At 37.0% G+C, this 4,605-nt stretch overlaps 1 pseudogene; it reads right to left on the bottom strand.

The window, feature by feature from the left end:
* Positions 1–948: 948 nt before the first annotated feature.
* LOC100018683 (tubulin alpha chain-like) lies at positions 949–2,479 on the bottom strand (annotated as a pseudogene).
* Between the last annotated feature and the right edge of the window lie 2,126 nt (positions 2,480–4,605).

Raw genomic sequence — 4,605 nt, 5'->3', positions numbered from 1 at the left:
ACCATCTTACTGGACTTCATCTCTCACAATATTAGTATATATTACATAACATATGATAAATATAAAAATGATATACAGAGGCTTCCATATATGTCATTCATAAAGTAAAGTGATTGAGTTAAAATAACTACTCTTATTTATAATAAACTCTGGAATTAGAAACCAGATAATAAAGCTACTAAGTACTATGTGTAAAATAAAAGTAAGATATTCTTTGAATGAATATATGATCGCAAAGTTGGAGTTGGAGGGGATCTTATAGTTTACCTAGTCTAATTTCTTTTTGCCTGCTTTCCTCCAAAGAAACTGAGCCCCAGAATAGGGGTAACAAAGATGAAATTTGAGCCAAATTTTTTGACTCCATGTCTATCACTCTTAGTACAATTTAGTGCCCCTTCAAGAAGTTAATTTTAGCTGCCCCCTACACTTCTGATATTGTTCAGATTATTCTTGTTTATGTTGTTGTTAAGGCTTCCTTCTTGGTCCTTAGATTTTTTTTTTGACCATGACATTATTAGTTAAGGGAACTCTGTGTTATTGGGCTGTTATGATCTCATATTCCTTATAGTTTTCATAAGGCTTCAGTTTATATTGAGCACTAATTAGAATCTAGAGTTGGAAGGAAGTGAATAAAACATTACATTTTGTCCAATCCCCTCATGTTTCAGATAAGGAACCTGAAGCCAAGGAAGTTTAATGATGTTTCCAAAATCTCAAAGATAATAAACATGAGGTGTAAGATTTGAAACCATATTTCTCCACCTCTAAACTATCTCTCTCTCTCTCTCTGTCTCTCTCTCTCTGTCTCTGTCTCTGTCTCTCTCTCTCTCTCTCTCTCTCTCTCTCTCTCTCTCTCCACATATAATATATATATATATATATATATATATATATTTACTTCATCACAATTAATGACTCAGAATAACCAAGTAATAAAGGTTGTGTCCATTTTTTTCCCCAAGGCAAATTTCATTTTTATTGAATTTTAGTGATCAAAGAAGACATTATCACAGAATAGAAAAAGAGACATAGCACAAGAAAAACAATACACATTAATATTCCTCACCTTCATCTTCCCTGTCTGCACTATCTGCTCCAACCTCCTCATAATCCTTCTCCAAGGCTGCCATATCCTCCCGTGCCTCAGAGAACTCTCCTTCCTCTATGCCCTCCCCCACATACCAGTTAACAAAGGCACGTTTGGCATACATCAGATCAAACTTGTGGTCCAGGAGAGCCCAGGCCTTAGCAATGGCTGTAGTGTTGCTCAGCATGCACACAGTCCTCTGTACCCTGGCCAGGTCACCACCAGGAACCACAGTGGGAGGCTGGTAATTGATGCCAACCTTGAAGCCAGTTGGGCACCAATCCACAAACTGGATGCTTCGCTTTGTCTTGATGGTGGCAATGGCGGCATTGACATCTTTGGGTACCACATCCCCACGGTACAGCAGGCAGCAAGCCATGTATTTACCATGGCGAGGGTCACATTTCACCATCTGGTTGGCAGGCTCAAAGCAGGCATTGGTGATCTCTGCTACAGTTGGCTGCTCATAGTAGGCTTTCTCAGCAGAGATGACTGGGGCATATGTGGCCAGGGGGAAATGGATTTGGGGGTAGGGCACCAAGTTGGTCTGGAATTCTGTCAGATCAACATTCAGGGCACCATCAAATCTCAGAGAGGCAGTGATGGAGGACACAATTTGACTAATAAGGCGATTTAGATTAGTGTAGGTTGGGTGTTCAATATCAAGGTTTCTGCGACAGATATCATAGATAGCCTCATTGTCTACCATGAAGACACAATCAGAGTGCTCCAGGGTGGTGTGAGTGGTCAGAATGGAGTTGTAGGGCTCAATCACAGCAGTGGAAACCTGTGGGGCTGGGTAAATGGAGAACTCCAGCTTGGACTTTTTGCCATAATCAACAGACAGCCTTTCCATCAGCAGAGAGGTGAAACCAGAGACAGTCCCACCACCAAAGCTGTGGAAAACCAAGAAGCCTTGAAGACCTGTGCACTGATCCGCAAGCTTCCAAATTCTGTCCAGAATCATGTCGATGATTTCCTTGCCAATAGTGTAGTGTCCACGGGCATAGTTATTGGCAGCATCTTCCTTGCCAGTGATCAGCTGCTCAGGATGAAAGAGCTGGCAGTAAGTTCCAGTATGAACTTCATCAATGACAGTTGGTTCCAGATCTACAAACACTGCTCTGGGGACATGCTTGCCAGCCCCTGTTTTGCTGAAGAAGGTGTTGAAGGAGTCATCTCCTTCCCCCAATGGTCTTATCACTTGGCATCTGCCCATCAGGCTGGATACCATGTTCCAGGCAGTACAGCTCCCAGCAGGCATTGCCAATCTGGACACCAGCCTGGCTAACGTGGATAGAGATGCACTCACGCATGATACAGGATCGCATGAGTGGGCCAGCCCAAGAAGAAGTGGAAAAGATGGGAAGGGAGGGGTATAAGTTTCTCACCATCTGACTGTTAGGAAGTCTCTGGGAAAAAAGTTTGTGCCCATTTTTTAAGAAAGCAAAAAAGTGTGATACATTTTGAAAATATGTTCAATTTTAAAGAAAATAGTCTTAATGCAAAACAATTCTCCCAATCAAACCATACAAATGAAATATAACTGTAGCTCTGAAAATGAAAAATAGAAACATAAACCCCAAACATTAACATCATCACCACCACCACCGCCCTCATTTATATAGTATTTTAATGTTTTCAAAGCACTTAATAAAGGTTATTTCTTTAGATCCTGTGAGGTAGGTGGCATTATTATAACCCTGAGAGGTGGATGCTATTATTAACTCCATTTTCCAAATGAGGAAACAGAGGAGAAAGGTTAAGTGACTTGTTTGGTTACAAGGCTAGAAAGTGTTTGAAGAAGAATTTTGATTTCATGTCTTCCTGACTTCAAGCCCAATATTATCTATAATACCACCTAGCCATTCCTATAACAACTTAATAATATTTTTGCTTCCATCATATTAATTTTTCTTGCTATTGAGCTGTAAGGACTTCATTCCTGCCTAGTCTCCATCTCTTCTGCCCTGAGTATCTAGGCATCATTTCTAACCCATCATCTCTTCATCCCCTTAGTCTGAACTTCACCATTTTCTACTCATTTAAGTCTAGAATTATTGAGAAGCCTCTCTGTCCATTGGCATATTTCCTTACTGTCTCTAATGGATAGAATAAAGAACTGTCCTTGGAGGCAAGAATATCAGAGTTCAAATCTAGCATTTTACTTCCTATCTGTGTGCTCTTGGACAAGATGCTTATCCTCTATCACCCTCAGTGTCAGTAGTTTTGAAGCAGGCATTACAATGGCACCTAACTTACTACATTTTATGAAGATCAAATAAAATATTTACAAAGCATTTAATATAGTTTTTGGCTCCTGGTATTTACGAATTAAATTCTTGTTCCCATTTTCTTCTGGACTATGATTCCTGCCCATCTAGATTTGCAACTGATAATAATTGTTCAAATGAAAACTTCTTAGAGGTCTGCCTTTAAGAAAATTAAGTAAATTGGTGAAGCATTTATCTCTATATGAAATAAAACTAAATAAACCACTTTACAGTAAAAGCTAGTTAACCAGCATGTGATTATTTCACCCCATGGGCATTTAGCTTATGACTTCCAACTGCTTTTCTATGGCTATAATAATTATTCAGGTCCTTATTGCTAGCTTAGCAGAATGGTTTTAGGGTAGTTTGATAAATAGCTAATATTAAGGATCATATTTAAGAATAGAGAACCCTATAATTAACTCAGGTTTGTATGCACTAAAAGAAGTCAAAAGAAGTATAATATATCACTGTCATGGTAAAAAAGAAATAAATAAATAAAAGAGATTCCCGCCTGAACATTTTCTTGGAAGTTTCTGAAAAGCTTCAAGGTTTTTCTAACATTTTTTAGTAAATATTTATAAAAGATGGAAATTATTTTACATGTATTTTAATAGAAATTAATATTAGACCTTTTATAGAATTCATATTAATAAAGATAAGTATTAATAATTATAGCAAAAATGCAACATGACTAATTTGCTATGAAACCAGGAAGACATGGGTTCAATTCCTGTTTTCAATAGGTTTAAAAAAATACTTTTTTACATTTTTAAACTTTAATAATTCAAAATTATATGAAGAATTTAGAAATACACTTTATACTACCTGTGTGACCCTGAGCAAATCACTTAGCCTCTTGATACTCTTTGAATGAAATTCTTTAATTCTATAAATTGCTGACATGGTGCCAGTCTACTTTGATAAATGGAATTTCTTTATCAGTGAACTCCAGATCTATTTCAATCACATATATAGTGTCTATCCCTAATGGCAGAATAACTATATGAATATACATACATGTATGTGCATATATGTATTTCTGGGTATAGATGTGTATATACAGTGTGTATGTATATATGTGTGTGTGGGTATGTATATATATATATATATATATACATGTGTATATGTATATATACCAATGTTTCCTTAAGATTTGCCAAGAGCTTTATAGATATTAATTTATTTGATCTTCCCCACAACCTCTTGAATTTACTACTACATATAACATCTCCATTTAAAAAA

This window comes from Monodelphis domestica, chromosome 7 (assembly GCF_027887165.1).
Source record: "Monodelphis domestica isolate mMonDom1 chromosome 7, mMonDom1.pri, whole genome shotgun sequence".
Lineage (NCBI taxonomy): Eukaryota > Metazoa > Chordata > Mammalia > Didelphimorphia > Didelphidae > Monodelphis > Monodelphis domestica.
Note: the sequence above shows the minus strand (reverse complement) of the source record. Positions and strands in the feature narration are given on the sequence as shown.